The 19,089-nt window shown below is 48.0% G+C and overlaps 1 pseudogene; it reads left to right on the forward strand.

Annotated features, from left to right (window-relative positions):
* Positions 1-1,630: 1,630 nt before the first annotated feature.
* Positions 1,631-8,559, forward strand: LOC109942676 (tubulin alpha-3 chain-like; annotated as a pseudogene).
* Positions 8,560-19,089: the final 10,530 nt, after the last annotated feature.

The following is a 19,089-nucleotide window of genomic DNA, read 5'->3' on the forward strand; positions in this document are numbered from 1 at the left end:
CTACACCTCCTATTTAGAAGTGGCTACTACCATAATGAGTATTTTTTCTGGTATTTAGATGTGATAACATGGTCTTGTGCCAAATTTTACCAAGGGATACTTGGTGGATATTTAGTGGTGATTTTCTAAAGGTTTGGGGTTAGAAGGTGTTCTTAATTAACTTCCTTTTTGAGAAAGTCAAACAATATATTTAGAAATTTTTCTAAACTTTTATTTGAACAAGATAAATCATTCGTAAGGTTGGAAATTTTCTCTACAAGGAAAGGATTCTATGATTTTCTATAGTTTTCTCTAACTCTCTCATGGGGTAGGGGTACCATATTTCCTTGCTGAACTATACATTTTTATATTTTTCTCTAAAATTATATTACTTAAGTATTCTAAGAAAAATAAGGTTACTTGTTGTTTCACAATTTTATGTCATGTTTCCATTTTCCAAAAGAATATACAGAAACCTAAACTAGTTTTAAATTCCTACTTAATTTGGTGAACTAGAGTGTTCAACATTTTGGTATGGGTCCAGTGTTCATTAGGCACCTGCTAAATTTTTCTTAACCATAGCATAAAAGTTCTACTATTTGTCTTTTTCATTTCCATACTTTAAAGAATATCCTAAATTAAACAAAAACTTCCAGAAACAGTACTGGACTAGGGGGTTTTCTATTTTTGCTCTAAAGTTTACTCTGTATAGAGCCTAGCCAAATTGGTTTGACCAAATTTGGATAATTATTTCTCAAGTTATGTCTTTTCTAATTTTACTGCCGATTTAAAATGAATTAGAAGGTTAATAAGGAAAAAGGAAAAACATCTTTTGTTCAGGCCCTCGGGATAAACTTTGTTCTTTCCTCATAACTAAGTCCCTAGAGCGCTATTCATCTGAGTCATAGGGTTCACAGAAAACCCCTAGGTTTCTATCCCTCTAAACTCGCGGTCCACTCCTTCACCGGAATAGTACTAGAAGCGAAGAAAAAGACAGCGAGGCTCACCGACGGCGGTAGGGCTCCAGCGAGGGCTCGGGCGAGGTCGGGGAGGCTCTGGCGAACACATCGGTGGTCGGGTCATCGTCGAAGATGGCCGAAGTCGGCTGGTCTACGTCTCTAGGTGGTCGGAGCTCGATGGTGACATGTGCTAGAGCTCGATTTCACCGGTCAGCAAGCTTCACGGAGGGTCAGTGAGGCGGTCGACTGGAGGAATTGGACAGAGGTGAGCTGTGGAGGCCGCGGAACCTCTGACTCCGGCGAGGGTGATTTCGTCGCTCCGGTGAATCAGAGCTCCAGCTCAAGTCTTGGGAAGCTTCACGAGATTCAGGGGAAACTGGTGGTGGGTTCGGTTTGGGTGAAGATTAGCTGGGCAAGGCGGATCACATCGACCGACTTAGGTTGATGTAGGACTGGGCATAAAACCCGAATCCCGAACCCGAAAAACCCGAACCCGATAAGACCGAATCCGAAAAGCCCGAAATCTAATTTGGGTAGAACCTCCCGGTACCCGAAATTTTATAGCAAAATTCGGTTTCAGTTATCCGGTACCCGAATAATAAACGGGTACCCGAATACAAGAGAAACACTCAAGTCGTCAAGCGGCTAAGGCCCAATCAGCAACCAGCCAACCACTCAAGGCCCACGTGGACATGCGGTGCAGCCAACAGGCAAGTAGGCAACAGCCAACATTACAGCCCAAGGCGGCATGCGGCAAGGCTCCAGCCGAGTAGCCGACCAGCCGTCCTGCCCGTCCAGCAGTCCAGGATTTCCCAGCCGTCGAGCACCAGTCCACGGTCCGCCACGACGCCATCCTGACACTGCTGCCGTCGAGCAGCTGCCACATGTGGGTTGTCCGGATGCAAGGAATAGTAGCATGCCTCTATTTAATCGGGTAACTGTAAATTACCGAACCCGAACCTGATTTTTTTGCTACCCGAATTTTCGGGTACCCAAAAAAATCGGGTCGAGTTCGGGTTCGACTGTTGAATACCCGAATTATTTAAAACTCGAACAAGTCGACCCGAAATTTCGGGTATACCTGAATGCCCAGTTCTAGGTTGATGATGGTGGACGGCGGGGCTCCCTGCTCCGGTGAAATTCCGGTGAGGGTGCTCGACTATGGGCTCGGGGAAGTGCAGAGAGTGTAACCGAGGGTCGGGTGGGTTTTATAGGTGCGGGCACGGCGTGGCGCTACACGTGTTGGGCGCGCTCGCGGCTGCCAGTCGAGCACGTGGCGATACTCGGTGTAGTCCCTCTCAAGCGTCCATTGGCTCCAAATCTTTGCAAATTTGGGCATCCCGTGTAAGATCTATTCCCCTCTCTGTACTCTGTCAAATTTGTGCAGAGCGTGAGGTGTTTCATGTCAGATGTAAGGAGTTGCTTGCCTCCTAAGGTCGGTTTGTCTCTCAGCTCGAATATGAGACAAAATCCATGCCAATTCATGTCATCCGATTTTAGTTTGATTTGAAAATTTTCCAAGGCGTGCCTAAGGTATTTTGGTGCCACTTTGTCGATTGGGGTATGTGGTTTAGAGTTTTGTAGCTAATGGAATATCTTCAGTTTTGTTAGAGGGGCTGAAAATGAGTTAAAGGAAATTTTGATTTTTCTTTTGTCTCTTCAACTTGGGTGACCTTTTTGGGTATTTTGTAAAACCTTTTCAGGGCATCCCTTTTACTAACTTTGGTAGGTTATTTTACGTATTATGACTTTTATAAATAGTCCAAATCATGATCATGAAATTTCTATAACTCTCTTACTCAATTTCTTTTGGTACTCAATTTGCTAAAAGGTGGGGAAACTTAGGGTTCAAGCACTTCTCCCCCCTTGTTTGCTTAATATGGCTAAGTTCCTAAGTATGGTGCCTTTTGCTCCAATTAACACACATGTGATAATAAAGTTTTGGTGAAAGTGTTGAGTAGAAACCCATAGTAACACATGAGGTGTTATAGGGGTCAGATGAGAAATAGAAGGATTATGTTCAAATGTTTCTATCTTAGTAATCTTTTTCTTTTCATTTATTTTCTATATCCTAATGCTGCTGATTTTGGATTTTTTTCTACCTCTTCTTTCACTTTGTAATATTTTTTTCTTTATCTCCACTTTGTCACCAAAATTATCCAGTTCCGATAGCTTCCCTTGAATCCACTTAGATGCCTATTATTTCATTAGCAGTCAAGCACTAAAAACTAAACTTTTGAATGTGCATGGTTAATACTCTTATAAAGTGTGAATACAATGACTGAATAAATAACCACACATGTATGTTATACTCCCTCCAAATCTTCAAATACTTGATGTTTTGGACATGATCTCATATACCAATAAGAGCTATTAAATGAGGTTGTTCTTTTCTATAGTACCCCTAATAAATATGTTCCGGTTCCATACCAAAACACAAAGGATGTTAGCCTAGATGGTTACAACATTGGTTCTAGAGAAGAAATTGACCGGATTAGTAGACTAGGTAGTCGTACTATTAAGAGGGGTCAATGAATTTTTGATCGGTGTAAAACTTAATGCCTCATAGAGCATATAGTGTTGCATTTGCATGAGGACTAACATAGCTTCGTTTTAAGAGTCAAAGTCTTTTGTTAAGCGAAAACTAAAATTACTGGGCTCTAGGGTCGGCAAACCGTCGGGGCCAGGAGACCGGACCGTCCACGACTCTTCTAGAGGAGTCTGTTGGCGCACTTGTCCCTGTTTTCCTGCGCGGACCGTTCGGCCAGGGTCGGCAGAGCGTCCGCGTGTGCCAAAATGGATTTGGGCAGGGACTGTGTGTTTTTGAGCTGTTGTACTACGGACTATGTCCCGGGCCGTCCGGCGTGGGCTGGCGAACCGTCTAGGCCCGACTTTTTTTAACAACACTGACAGGTTTCAAACGGGAATTTTATCTGTTACTTGTATGGCGGACCGTCTGGCCCTGTGGCGCGGACCGTCCGCGTGTGCGCAGACAGTGTGCTAGTTGCACATAACGACTAGTATTGTGTTGGGGACTATAAATAGAAGTGGAGCTCGTGTGTGAGGGCTCTCTTGGCCATTCCTAGCATACATTGAGCTCATTTGTGATCCTCTAACTCGATCTCTCACACTCCTTGCTTGAGATTGCATTTTAGTGAGTGATTGAGAGCTTCTAGTGCATTTGCATCCATTGTGATCCTTGAGGCACTAGGTGGTACACCGGGCAAGCGACATTGTCTTGTTGCTCTTGGAGGTTGCCGCCTTCTAGACGGCTCGGGTGTTGTCTCCGTCGAGCTCTCCGTGAAGATTGTGGAGGAAGATTGAAAGGGAAATGTGCCCTTGGGCCATTTCTAGTATATCTTGGTGATTAAGTGCCCAACACATATTGAGTGAGTAATTATGTGCCAAATGATGAATGAAGTGCAAATCAACACGAAGGTACGATTCTAGACTTAGTACATTGGTTTTTGTGTACTAACATATTTGTCTAAGTGCTAGAATCAGAGAAAAGAGAAAAAGGAAAAGACTTGGCTGGAGCAGACAAGACTTAGCGCAGTCTGGCACACCGGACAGTTTCCGGTGCGCCAGGCTGGCTTCTGCGAACTGGCCACTCTTGGGAATTCGTCGGCGGCGTACGACTATAATTCACCGGACTGTCCGGTGGTGCACCGGACTGTCCGGTGAGCCAACGGCCGCCAGCGCAACGGTCAGCCGCGCAATCCGCGCGCGACGCGTGGCCCACGCCAACGGTCGACTGGGGGCACCGGACTGTCCGGTGTGCACCGAACAGTGTCCGGTGCGCCAACCAGCCCGAAGATCCAACGGTCGGCTGCGCCAGGAATGGAAGGAGATCCGCACCGGACATGCTACAGTGGCTGTCCGGTGGTGCACCGGACTGTCCGGTGCGCCACCCGACAGAAGGCAAGAATTGCCTTCCTTGTTGGGTTCTAATGGCTCCTAGCTGCCTTGGGGCTATAAAAGGGACCCCTAGGCGCATGGAGGAGTCACCCAAGCATTCCTTGATCATTCCTAAGCACCAAGACTTCATTCTCGCGCATTCGATTCTTTGAGATAGTGACTTGAGCTCCATTTGAGTAGAGAACTCCTTGAGTTGTGTTGTGAGCTCAAGTTGTGGCTTGTGTGCGTGATTATGCTCGTGCTTTGAGTCTTGTGTGTGTTGCTCTTCTCACTCTTACTTCCGTGCTTCTTTGTGATCATCTATTGTAAGGGCGAGAGGCTCCAAGTTGTGGAGATTCCTCGCAAACGGGAAAGAGTATAAGAAAGAAAAACACTGTGGTATTCAAGTCGATCACTGGATCACTTGAGAGGGGTTGAGTGCAACCATCGTCTATTGGGACGCCACAACGTGGAGTAGGCAAGTGTTATACTTGGCCGAACCACGGGATAAATCACCGTGTCTCTTGTGCTTGTTTTCTTTGTGACCATTGTGTTTCACAAGAGATTGGTCCTTAGCCACTTGATTTCATTGTGCTAATCCTTAACCAAGTTTTGTGGCTACAAGTTTTAGATTTTTACAGGGTCACCTATTCACCCCCCTCTAGGTGTTCTCAAGTTGTGTGTTGATTGTGAGGGGATCGCGCCCACCTCGTCGGAGCGGCAAATACGACGCTAATGGAAATCAAGGTATTGAGTGAGTTCTTGTCCACTTGGCTCAAAGATCAAGCTGCGACTTGATAGAGGAGCAAGTGAAAGCTTGAATTCCACCTAAACGTAGATTAGGGGTGATCGGGAAATCACCGATACCATGAGATAAATTTTGGTGTCATTCTCTCACTCTTTACTTATTACTTTGCAAGTAGTTAGTAAGTTGTGTGTTGTCTATCATTTGTAGTATTGCCATAAATTTCTCATCATATTTTGTTAGCCTATCATAGCTAGAAAATTTATATCTCTTGTTGTTTTGATTAAATTTCTCTAGTATCTTTGATTTTAGTTAAAACCATCTATTCACCCCCACTAGCTGGTGTCCTAGATCCTACAATATGTTAACAAAAGAAAAAATAGGAAGGAAAGTTGTCTCAGGCAGGTGCCAGTGCACCATCCCCTCTCGCTCTTGCCATGTTAGCTCTCGACTCCACTCTCGCCACTGCTGCTTTAGTGTAGGACTGAAAAAGCTCGAGGCTCACGAGCCAACTCGAGCTTTGGATGGCTTGAATCGGCTCATAGCAGATCGCGAGCCTCGAACGAGCCGAGCTGAGCCAGCGCGTTTTGGCTCATGATCTATGCCAAATTAATTAAACTATAGAATAATAATGAATATTGGACAATTTTACTTATAATGTTGAATGATGATTATATTTTTCACATTTATATACTAATCACTTTATAATGCAATATTATTTATTAAGGTGCAGCTCACGAGTCTATCATCCTTCAGCTCGTTGAGTGGACGAGCTCGATCAGTCAATGAGCCGAGCTAGACTAGACTCGTTTCCAGCCCTACTCCAGTGCACAGACTATAGCAGGCTACATCCCTAGCCCACATCCACGTCAGATTTTTATTTCACAATTAACAATTCATACTGATTCATTTTAACACCTAAAAATACACATCATAATTTTTTATTGAACTAAAAACTATGTATTACATAATACTAAAAATAAAACTACATAAAAATTAGAAAAAAATCATAAGATGACATAGTGTGTGAAATGAGCTCCAACTAAGCGAAAGTATTTATAAATAGACTGAGTGTGAAATTTGTGATTTTTAAATAATTTTTTAGACTACAAACAATCACCAATGATTAGTACATGTGGCACTAACGTGGCTGACGTGAACCAATCAGCGACCACCAATTCACTCAAGCCTCACCCCGCCCGCCCTGCCGCTCGTACCCACTCCAATGCATCACCCACTATCGCCTGCCTCTCGCCCCTCTATCATCCCTACCCGCTCTCCAATGCAGGCTAGAGCGAGGCGATATACACACTATCATCCGAAGACGCGGCCATCGCCCGCTCCCGCTCTCTCACCCCTCGTGCCTCTTTCCCGCCCTGAGATACCCCCTATCATCCCCACTCTAGCCCCCACTGACACCAACCTCATAATGGGAAGTAGATCCTCTATCGTTTCCTACTGCAGTTTGGGGCGTGTGGGGCTAGATCTAGATCAGACCCATACGTCAGTGACCCACCTTTAGGAGAGGTAACTACAGAGGATCTCATTGCTCATAATAGGGTGTCTGGGTGGGTAGACAACAAGGTTACTGTGTGGTGGCAACTGTGATATAAATATTTGTTTAATTCATTCAAATGGAATGATCAATTCAAAAATAAATTAATATTATACCAGTATCACATAAAAGTGTATATTTAGATTAATATACAAGTTTCTATTTTGACTAAGTTTTTCTAGATTGACGACCCGACGACATGGCTGTGGCGTGGTCAAAGGTAGACGAGAAAGCGGCACGACTAGAGGCCTTATAGGGTGTGGCATAGTTTCAAAGGTAGGGAGGGCGCACGACGGGGTCTGGCCAACGGTCGGCTAGGAACATGTGGGTGGGGGAGAAACAACACGCGAAATAGAAAAGAAAGAAGGCACATGGAACAATTTCGCATCACACTGTTTGATTAATCGTGGCCAATACACAACAAGTAACTAACAATTTCGCCCATGGCCACTACACAAGTAACTAACCTTCCACAAAACTAGCTCATCTCAGCTCACACTGTTTGATTAATCCCTGATGATGTCGATCATGCACTTGTTCTTGTAGTTGGCAAGGAGATTATTGATCTGTGCCTTCATCGTATCTACAAGCTCATAGACAACTGCACAGACCTTTAGGGCTTCCTGGTTTTTTATGTCATTGGTGGTGGCACAGGCTCTGGCCTTGGTTCAACCTCTGTTGTGGAGCTTTCCACCCACTCCCTCTGGGAGCACACATACTGATGTCTCCATCATGCTCGACAACGAGGCCATCTACGACATCTACAGGCACTCCCTCGACATCGAGAGGTGGGACATTTGCATTATACCGGTTGGGGGACGATGTGCTCCCACACTTCCTTGAAACCGATGCTAAAATGTATGCGTTAAACTATTTTGGTGTGCTGATGATCTAATCATTGATTGCTTGCTTGAGGTTCAATGGTGCCTTGAATGAGTTCCAGATCAACCTGGTTCCTTACCCCAAGGATCCACTTCATGCTCTCCTCCTATGCACTAGTGATCTCTTCGGCGAAGGTCTTGCACGAGCGATTGTCGTCTATGGCAGAGATCACCAACAACATGTTTGAGCTAGGCTTCCATGATGGTTAAGTGCGACCCACGACATGACAAAGTACATGGCGTGGTACCTCCCAAGGACGTGAACGCCGCGGTGGCCACCATCAAGACGAATGGCACCGTCCCATTCATGGACGGGTGCCAGATGGGGTTCAAGTGCGACATCAACTACCAGGCACGGGCACCGATGGTGGTGCTGGGGCCGACCTCGCTAAGGTGTAGCGTGCCTTGTGCATCAACGATGAGTTTGACCTCATGCACGCTAAGCACGTGATCTTTCGTTACAATAATGTCAAAACATCTGAACCTGTGCAACAAATATGCGGTAGTACTCCTCCATGTGTAGAGACATGTTGTACGATTTAATTGGCGTAATGCTATTTTGGTCGGACTTTATTAAGTATGTTGAACCTTAATTGGGTTAATAGTTTATACTGTAAACTACAACTCTAGGATCATAGAGTTGAAATATGGAGCAGCCTCTAAACCCATTTAGGGTATGTTCGGTTCCCTCTCAATCTATATGGATTATAGGAGATTATATAAGATTAAATCTATCGGCGTTTCGAACCCGGGGGATCCCTGGACCGACGAGTAAATTATCGCCGCGTGCCCCAGCCCAGATGGGTCGGCGCGAGACGGAGCGCGAAGGGGGGAAGAAGCCGGAGGGAGACGGGCGTGAGAGGTGAAATCCTGCGGCCTTCGTGTTTGTCCCGCGCCCAGGTCGGGTGCGCTTGCAGTAGGGGGTTACAAGCGTCCACGCGGGAGGGAGCGAACGGCCTCACGCGAGCGCCGTCCCATCCTTCCCCGCGCGGCGAACCCTCGTAAGAGGGCCCTGGATCTTCCTTTTATAGACGTAAGGAAAGGATCCAGGTGTACAATGGGGGTGTAGCAGTGTGCTAACGTGTCTAGCGGAGGAGAGCTAGCGCCCTAAGTACATGCCATCGTGGCAGCCGGAGAGGTTTTGGCACCCGGTTCGTGTGATGTCGTGGCCGTCAGAGGAGCGCCGGAGCCTAGCGGAAGGACAGCTGTCGGGGCTGTCGAGTCCTTGCTGACATCCTCTTGCTTCCGTAAGGGGACTGAGAGTCACCGTCGTCATAGAGCGTGTGGGGCGCCATCATTACTCGTATAGTGGAGCGAGCTAGATGGGACGCCGGTCTTGTTCCCCGTAGCCTGAGTCAGCTTGGGGCAGGGTAATGATGGCGCCTCCTGTTGACGTGGTCGGTCCGTGCCCTGGGTTGGGCGAGGTGGAGGCTCCTCCGAGGTCGAGGTCGAGTCTGTCTTCCAAGGCCGAGGTCGAATCCGAGCCCCTGGGTCGGGCGAGGCGGAGATCGTCGGCTGATGCCAGGGCTGAGTCCGAGCCCTGGGGTCGGGCGAAGCGGAGTTCGTCGTCTTCCGGGGCTGAGCCCGAGTCCGAGCCCTGGGGTCGGGCGAAGCGGAGTTCATCGTCTTCCGGGGCTGAGCCCGAGTCCGAGCCCTAGGGTCGGGCGAAGCAAAATTCGTCGTCTTCCGGGGCTGAGCCCGAGTCTGAGCCCTGGGGTCGGGCGAAGCAGAGTTCGTCGTCTTCCGGGGCTGAGCCCGAGTCCGAGCCCTGGGGTCGGGCGAAGCGGAGTTCGTCGTATTCCGGGGCTGAGCCCGAGTCCGAGCTCTGGGGTCGGGCGAAGCGGAGTTCATCGTCTTCCGGGGCTGAGCCCGAGTCCGAGCCCTGGGGTCGGGCGAAGCAGAGTTCGTCGTCTTCCGGGGCTGAGCCCAAGTCCGAACCCTGGGGTCGGGCGAAGCGGAGTTCGTCGTCTTCCGGGGCTGAGCCCGAGTCCGAGCCCTGGGGTCGGGCGAAGCGGAGTTTCCCATGGCGCCTAGGGCCGAACTTGGCTGCTGTCAGCCTCACTCTGTCGAGTGGCACAACAGTCAGAGCGGCGCAGGCAGCGCTGTCCTCTTGTCAGGCCGGTCAGTGGAGCGGCGAAGTGACTACGGTCACTTCGGCTCTGTCAACTGGAGGGCGCGCGTCAGGATAAAGGTGTCAGGCCACCTTTGCATTAAATGCCCCTGCGATTTGGTCGGTTGGCGTGGCGATTTGGCCAAGGTTGCTTCTTGGTGAAGACTGGGCCTCGGGCGAGCCGAAGGTGTGTCCGTTGCTAGAGGGGGTCCTCGGGCGAGACGTAGATCCTCCGGGGTCGGCTGCCCTTGCCCGAGGCTGGGCTCGGGCGAGGCGTGATCGCGTCCCTCGAATGGACCGATCCCTGACTTAGTCGCACCCATCAGGCCTTTGCAGCTTTGTGTTGATGGGGGTTACCAGCTGAGATTTAGGAGTCTTGAGGGTACCCCTAATTATGGTCCCCGACAGTAGCCCCCGAGCCTCGAAGGGAGTGTTAATACTCGCTTGGAGGCTTTTGTCGCACTTTTTTGCAAGGGGACCAGCCTTTCTCGGTTGCGTCTTGTTCCGGTGGGTGCGCGCGAGCGCACCCGTCGGGTGTAGCCCCCGAGGTCTCGGAGGAGTGGTTTGACTCCTTCGAGGCCTTAATGCATTTCGCAATGTTTCGGCCGGTCTGGTCGTTCCCTCATGCGAGCTGGTCGTAGCCCGGGTGCACGGTCGGGTCCCAAGTTCTTGGGCTGGTATGTTGACGCTGCCAACGGTTTGGCCGGAGCCGGGTTTGCGAGAGCAGCCCCCGAGCCTCTGCACAGGGCGAGAGGATGGTCAAGGACAGACTCGACTTTTTTACATACGCCCCTGTGTCTCCTTTCCGCAAGGAGGAGGGGGGAAGCGCCATGTTGCCCTTGGAGGGCGCCGAACATGGTGTCTCCAGCGAGCTGCTGACGGGTAATCCGAGTGGACGCCCGTGCCCCATTTGTTAGGGGTCGGCTAGGGGCCTGGAGGCGCGCTCCAAAAGTACCTGCGGGTGATCTGCCGGACCCGAACCCCTTTTGACGGGGTCCGAGGGCTCGATGCCTCCCTCTGATGGGATTCCGTTACAAGATCGTTCCCGCTGGTCTCGGAAATGTCCTAGGGTACCTCGGGAGCGTAGCCCGAGCCTTGGTTATGTATCGAACGTACCCAGGGTCATCCCTTGCTCTGTGTCTGAGGCGGCTGTGAACCCTTCGAGGGCCAGCCTACGAACCCCTGATCAGTAGTGGGCGCGGAGCCCGAGTGGCCTGAGGCGGCCGTTGAACCCTTCCGAGGGGCCGGCCTTCGAACCTCTGACCAGTAGTGGGCGCGGAGCCCAAGCGCTTTGAGGCGGATGTTAAACCCCTCCGAGGGGCTAGCCTTTGAACCTCTGATCAGTAGGGAGGCTCGGGGCCTGTTTCTTTCATGGAGAAGGATCCTTTTCGGGGTATCCCCCTTTCCCGGTCCCTGTTGTAAGAGAGAGAAAGAGGAAAAGGAAAAGGATACGAAATCAAATGACGTGGCGTACCTTTTTTGACGCGGTCATTATGGCGAAGGCGAAGCGTCGCTTGCTTCTCCTGCCAGAGGCACCGCCTGTCCCGCCGCGGAGTTAATGCAACGGGGCAAGTGGTTCGCGAGGCAGCCGTTGCGCGTGCGCGGGCCGTTCGAGGAACAGAACACGGGCGCGTCATCTTCATGCCGTGAGAGAGGGTGAAAGGGAATTAGGCTTACACCTAGTCCCTAATTAATTTTGGTGGTTGAATTGACCAACACAAATAATTGGACTAACTAGTTTGCCCAAGTGTATAGATTATACAGGTGTAAAAGGTTCACACTCAGCAAATAAAAAGACCAAGTTTTGGATTCAACAAAGGAGCAAAGGGGCAACCGAAGGCACCCCTGGTCTGGCGCACCGGACTGTCCGGTGTGCCACCGGACATGTCCGGTGGACCAGGGGGACTCAGACTCAAACTCGCCACCTTCGGGAATTTCCAGAGGCGACTCGGCTATAATTCACCGGACTGTCCGGTGTACACCGGACTGTCCGGTGTACACCGGACTGTCCGGTGTACACCGGACAGTGTCCGGTGCGCCAAGGGAGGTCGGCCTCAGGAACTCGCCAGCTTCGGGAAACTCCAACGGCTAGTCCACTATAATTCACCGGACTGTCCGGTGTGCACCGAACTGTCCGGTGCGACTCCGGAGCAACGGCTATCTCCGCCCAACGGCTCTCTGCCGCGCATTTAATGCGCGCTCTGCGCGCGCAGAGGTCAGGCGCTCCCATACTGGCACACCGGACAGCAAACAATACCTGTCCGGTGTGCACCGGACACCCAGGCGGGCCCACAAGTCAGAAGCTCCAACGGTCAGAATCCAACGGCAGTGATGACGTGGCAGGGGGCACCGGACTGTCCGGTGTGCACCGGACTGTCCGGTGCGCCATCGAACAGACACCCCAGCCAACGGTCAAGTTTGGTGGTTGGGGCTATAAATACCCCAACCACCCCACCATTCATTGCATCCAAGTTTTCCCACTTCTCAACCACTTACAAGAGCTAGACATTCAATTCTAGACACATACAAAGAGATCAAATCCTCTCCAATTCCACACAAGGCCTTAGTGATTAGCGAGAGAGATTTGCCGTGTTCTTTTGAGCTCTTGCGCTTGGATTGCTTCTTTTCTTTCTCACTTGTTCTTGTGATCAAAACTCCATTGTAATCAAGGCAAGAGGCACCAATTGTGTGGTGGCCCTTGCAGGGAAGTTTTGTTCCCGGCCTTCATTTGAGAAGAGAAGCTCACTCGGTCTGAGGGACCGTTTGAGAGAGGGAAGGGTTGAAAGAGACCCGGCCTTTGTGGCCTCCTCAACGGGGAGTAGGTTTGAAAGAATCGAACCTCGGTAAAACAAATCCGCGTGTCACACACTTCATTATTCGCTTGCGATTTGTTTTGCGCCCTCTCTCGCGGACTCGTTTATATTTCTAACGCTAACCCGGCTTGTAGTTGTGTTTATATTTGTAAATTTCAGTTTCGCCCTATTCACCCCCCCCCCCTCTAGGCGACTATCAATTGGTATCAGAGCCCGGTGCTTCATTAGAGCCTAACCGCTCGAAGTGATGTCGGGAGATCACGCCAAGAAGGAGATGGAGACTGGCGAAAAGCCCACTACAAGCCACGGGAGCTCTTCATCGGAAGAGTCCCGCACAAAGAGGAAAGAGAAGAAGAAGGACTCCTCCAAACGGAAGGAGAAAAGATCTTCCTCTTCTCACCACAAAGAGAAGAAGGAAAAATCTTCTTCTCACAAGTCGCATCGGAAAGGCGACAAGCACAAGAGGATGAGGAAAGTGGTCTACTACGAGACCGACACTTCATCAACATCGACCTCCGACTCCGATGCGCCGTCCGTAACTTCTAAGCGCCAAGAGCGCAAGAAGTTTAGTAAGATTCCCTTACACTATCCCCGTACATCTAGACATACTCCATTGCTTTCCGTTCCATTAGGCAAACCGCCAACTTTTGATGGCGAAGATTATGCTAGGTGGAGTGATTTAATGAAATTTCATCTAACCTCACTCCACAAAAGTATATGGAATGTTGTTGAGTTTGGAGCACAGGTACCTTCTGTAGGGGATGAGGATTATGATACGGACGAAGTGGCCCAAATCGAGCACTTCAACTCTCAAGCCACAACCATACTCCTCGCCTCTTTAAGCAAGGAGGAATACAACAAAGTGCAAGGGTTGAAGAATGCAAAGGAGATTTGGGACCTACTCAAGACCGCGCACGAGGGTGATGAACTCACCAAAATCACCAAGCGGGAAACGATCGAGGGGGAGCTCGGTCGCTTCCGTCTTCGCCAAGGGGAGGAGCCACAAGATATGTACAACCGGCTCAAAACCTTGGTGAACCAAGTGCGCAACCTCGGGAGCAAAAAGTGGGACGACCATGAGGTGGTTAAGGTTATTCTAAGAGCTCTCATTTTTCTTAATCCCACTCAAGTTCAATTGATTCGTGGTAATCCTAGATACCCACTAATGACCCCCGAGGAAGTTATCGGGAATTTTGTGAGCTTTGAATGTATGATTAAAGGATCAAAGAAGATCAACGAGCTTGACGAACCCTCCACGTCCGAGGCACAGCCGGTGGCCTTCAAGGCAACGGAGGAGAAGAAGGAGGAGTCTACACCGAGTAGACAACCAATTGACGCCTCCAAGCTCGACAATGAGGAAATGGCGCTCGTCATCAAGAGCTTCCGCCAAATCCTCAAGCAAAGGAGGGGGAAGGATTACAAGTCCCGCTCCAAGAAGGTTTGCTACAAGTGTGGTAAGCCCGGTCATTTTATTGCTAAATGTCCTATATCTAGTGACAGTGACCGAGGCGACGACAAGAAGGGGAGGCGAAAGGAGAAGAGGAGGTACTACAAGAAGAAGGGCGGTGATGCCCATGTTTGTCGGGAGTGGGACTCCGACGAAAGCTCAAGCGACTCCTCCGACGACGAGGACGCCGCCAACATCGCCGTCACCAAGGGACTCCTCTTCCCCAACGTCGGCCACAAGTGCCTCATGGCAAAGGACGGCAAAAAGAAGAAGGTTAAATCCAACTCCTCCACTAAATATGAGTCTTCCAGTGATGATAATGCTAGTGGTGAGGAAGATAATTTGCGTACTCTTTTTGCCAACCTTAACATGGAACAAAAGGAGAAATTAAATGAACTAATTAGTGCCATCCATGAGAAGGATGATCTCTTGGACTCCCAAGAGGACTTCCTAATCAAGGAAAATAAAAAACATGTTAAGGTTAAAAATGCTTACGCTCTACAAGTTGAAAAATGTGAAAAATTGTCTAGTGAGCTAAGCACTTGCCGTGAGATGATTCACAACCTTAGAAATGAAAATGCTAGTTTAAATGCTAAGGTTGATTCTCATGTTTGTAATGTTTCAATTCCCAATCCTAGAGATAATAATGATGATTTGCTTGCTAGGATTGAAGAATTAAACATTTCTCTTGCTAGCCTTAGATTAGAAAATGAAAATTTGATTGCTAAGGCTAAAGATTTTGATGTTTGCAAAGTTACAATTGCCGATCTTAGAGATAAGAATGATATACTTCGTGCTAAGATTGTAGAACTTAATTCTTGCAAACCATCTACATCTACCATTGAGCATGTCACTATTTGTACTAGATGTAGAAATGTTGATATTGATGCTATTCATGATCATATGGCTTTAATTAAACAACAAAATGATCATATAGCAAAACTAGATGCTAAAATTGCCGAGCACAACTTAGAAAATGAGAAATTTAAATTTGCTCGTAGCATGCTTTATAATGGGAGACGCCCTGGCATTAAGGATGGCATTGGCTACCTAAGGGGAGACAATGTCAAACTTAGTGCCCCTCCTAAAAGATTGTCAAATTTTGTTAAGGGAAAGGCTCCCATGCCTCAGGATAACGAGGGTTACATTTTATACCCTGCCGGTTATCCCGAGGACAAAATTAGAAAAATTCATTCTAGGAAGTCTCACTCTGGCCCTAATCATGCTTTTATGTATAAGGGTGAGACATCTAGTTCTAGGCAACCAACCCGTGCTAAGTTGCCTAAGAAGAAAATTCCTAATGCATCAAATGAACATAGCATTTCATTTAAGACTTTTGATGCATCCTATGTTTTGACTAACAAATCCGGCAAGGTCGTTGCCAAGTTTGTTGGGGGCAAACACAAGGGGTCAAAGACTTGTGTTTGGGTACCCAAAGTTCTTGTTTCTAATGCCAAAGGACCCAAAACAGTTTGGGTACCTAAAGTCAAGAACTAAATTTGTTTTGTAGGTTTATGCATCCGGGGGCTCAAGTTGGATACTCGACAGCGGGTGCACAAACCACATGACAGGGGAGAAGAAGATGTTCTCATCATATGAGAAAAACCAAGATCCCCAATGAGCTATCACATTCGGGGATGGAAATCAAGGTTTGGTCAAAGGATTGGGTAAAATTGCTATATCACCTGACCATACCATTTCCAATGTTTTTCTTGTAGATTCTTTAGATTACAATTTGTTTTCCGTATCCCAATTATGTCAAATGGGCTACAACTGTCTATTCACTGATGTAGGTGTCACTGTCTTTAGAAGAAGTGATGATTCAATAGCATTTGAGGGAGTATTAGAGGGTCAGCTATACTTGGTAGATTTTGATAGAGCTGAACTCGACACTTGCTTAATTGCTAAGACTAACATGGGTTGGCTCTGGCACCGCCGACTAGCCCATGTTGGGATGAAGAATCTTCACAAACTTCTAAAGGGAGAACACATTTTAGGATTAACAAATGTTCATTTTGAGAAAGACAGGGTGTGTAGCGCATGCCAGGCGGGAAAGCAAGTTGGAACCCAACATCCACACAAGAACATCATGACGACCGACAGGCCGCTTGAGCTACTCCACATGGATCTATTCGGCCCGATTGCTTACATAAGCATCGGCGGGAGTAAGTATTGTCTTGTTATTGTGGATGATTATTCTCGCTTCACTTGGGTGTTCTTTTTGCAGGACAAATCTCATACCCAAGAGACCTTAAAGGGATTCTTGAGACGGGCTCAAAATGAGTTCGGCTTAAGGATCAAGAAAATTAGAAGCGACAACGGGACGGAGTTCAAGAACTCTCAAATTGACGGCTTCCTTGAGGAGGAAGGCATCAAGCATGAGTTCTCTTCTCCCTACACTCCACAACAAAATGGTGTAGTAGAGAGGAAGAATCGAACTCTATTGGACATGGCAAGAACCATGCTTGATGAGTACAAGACACCGGACCGGTTTTGGGCCGAGGCGGTCAACACCGCCTGCTACGCCATCAATCGGTTATATCTTCACCGAATCCTCAAGAAGACATCCTATGAACTCCTAACCGGTAAAAAGCCCAATATTTCATATTTTAGAGTTTTTGGTAGCAAATGCTTTATTCTTGTTAAAAGAGGTAGAAAATCTAAATTTGCACCTAAAACTGTAGAAGGCTTTTTACTAGGTTATGACTCAAACACAAGGGCATATAGAGTCTTTAACAAGTTCTCAGGACTTGTTGAAGTTTCTTGTGACGTTGTGTTTGATGAGACTAACGGCTCTCAAGTAGAGCAAGTTGATCTTGATGAGATAGGTGAAGAACAGGCTCCATGCATAGCGCTAAGGAACATGTCCATTGGGGATGTGTGTCCTAAGGAATCCGAAGAGCCTCCACATGCACAAGATCAACCATCCTCCTCCACGCTAGCATCTCCACCAACTCAAAATGAGGATGAAGCTCTAGTTGATGAAGTAGAAGATCAGGCAAATGAGCCACCTCAAGATGACGGCAATAATCAAGGGGGAGATGCAAATGATCAAGACAAGGAGGATGAAGAGCAAAGGCCGCCACACCCAAGAGTCCACCAAGCAATCCAACGAGATCACCCCGTCGACACCATCCTCGGCGACATTCATAAGGGGGTAACTACTAGATCTCGTATTGCACATTTTTGTGAACATTACTCGTTTGTTTCCTCTATTGAGCCACACAGGGTAGAGGAAGCACTACAAGATTCGGATTGGGTGGTGGCAATGCAAGAGGAGCTCAACAACTTCACTAGGAATGAGGTATGGTATTTAGTTCCACGTCCTAATCAAAATGTTGTAGGAACAAAATGGGTCTTCCGCAACAAGCAAGATGAGCATGGTGTGGTGACAAGGAACAAAGCTCGACTTGTGGCCAAAGGATACTCCCAAGTCGAAGGTTTGGATTTCGGTGAAACCTATGCACCCGTAGCTAGGCTTGAGTCAATTCGCATATTATTAGCCTATGCTACTTACCATGGCTTTAAGCTTTATCAAATGGACGTGAAAAGTGCCTTCCTCAATGGACCAATCAAAGAAGAGGTCTATGTTGAGCAACCTCCCGGCTTTGAAGATAGTGAGCATCCTAACCATGTCTATAAGCTCTCTAAGGCGCTTTATGGGCTCAAGCAAGCCCCAAGAGCATGGTATGAATGCCTTAGAGATTTCCTTATTGCTAATGGCTTCAAAGTCGGCAAGGCCGATCCTACACTCTTTACTAAAACTCTTAAAAATGACTTGTTTGTATGCCAAATCTATGTTGATGATATTATATTTGGGTCTACTAACGAGTCTACATGTGAAGAGTTTAGTAGGATTATGACACAGAAATTCGAGATGTCTATGATGGGGGAGTTGAAGTATTTCTTAGGATTTCAAGTAAAGCAACTCCAAGAGGGCACCTTCATTAGCCAAACGAAGTACACTCAAGACATTCTAAACAAGTTTGGGATGAAGGATGCCAAGCCCATCAAGACACCCATGGGAACCAATGGGCATCTCGACCTCGACACGGGAGGTAAGTCCGTGGATCAAAAGGTATACCGGTCGATGATTGGTTCTTTGCTTTATTTATGTGCATCTCGACCGGACATTATGCTTTCCGTATGCATGTGTGCAAGATTCCAATCCGACCCTAAGGAATCCCACCTTACGACCGTAAAACGAATCTTGAGATATTTGGCTTATACTCCTAAGTTTGGGCTTTGGTACCCTCGGGGATCCACATTTGATTTACTTGGTTATTCCGATGCCGATTGGGCGGGGTGTAAGATTAATAGGAAGAGCACATCGGGGACTTGCCAGTTCTTGGGAAGATCCTTGGTGTCATGGGCTTCAAAGAAGCAAAATTCGGTCGCTCTTTCTACCGCCGAAGCCGAGTATATTGCCGCAGGCCATTGTTGCGCGCAATTACTTTGGATGAGGCAGACCCTGCGGGACTATGGTTACAAATTAACCAAAGTTCCTTTGCTATGTGATAATGAGAGTGCAATCAAAATGGCCGACAATCCTGTCGAGCATAGCCGCACTAAGCACATAGCCATTCGGTATCATTTTCTTAGGGATCACCAACAAAAGGGAGATATCGAGATTTCTTACATTAATACTAAAGATCAATTAGCCGATATCTTTACTAAGCCACTTGATGAACAATCTTTTACCA

This window comes from Zea mays, chromosome 9 (assembly GCF_902167145.1).
Source record: "Zea mays cultivar B73 chromosome 9, Zm-B73-REFERENCE-NAM-5.0, whole genome shotgun sequence".
In the NCBI taxonomy this organism is placed as follows: Eukaryota; Viridiplantae; Streptophyta; class Magnoliopsida; order Poales; family Poaceae; genus Zea; species Zea mays.